Below are 464 nucleotides of genomic sequence, written 5' to 3'. Positions count from 1 at the left end.
CTGCAGACCCTAAAGGCTTCCTCTTCTCCTTTATCTCTCTCAAACTTTAAAAACTCCCGCAGTTGCCGGTTTGCAGTGGGTCCCAGGGGCCCCACAGCTGTTAACCCACAGTGGTTCTAGTAAAATTCTCTCTATCTCTTTCTCCCCTCTCCCTAAGGAATCCCACGGCTGTTGGGTCACGCCTGTTGGCCCACAGCAGATTCTAAGGGGGTCCCACATCAAAAACTCTATTCGACCGGCAGTAAAGATACTCCCCACCTGCCGCCCCGGTCAAGTGCTCTCTGTCTGATTCAGGAAATCCTAGTGCTAGGTACCTTGACCCCTTGGTTCTCCAGGAGAACCCTAGTTGTGCCAAACCTCTGTGATGATAGACTTTGTCACAGTCACACTTCTTGGACAGCTGACTCTTCGGGGGACGCCCCATTGGGTCTGCCTGTTCCCTATGGGGGGCTCATCCTCTCTGC

The sequence above is a fragment of the Carlito syrichta genome, unplaced genomic scaffold (assembly GCF_000164805.1).
Source record: "Carlito syrichta isolate Samal-C Ts95f unplaced genomic scaffold, Tarsius_syrichta-2.0.1 Scaffold307839, whole genome shotgun sequence".
In the NCBI taxonomy this organism is placed as follows: domain Eukaryota; kingdom Metazoa; phylum Chordata; class Mammalia; order Primates; family Tarsiidae; genus Carlito; species Carlito syrichta.
Note: the sequence above shows the minus strand (reverse complement) of the source record.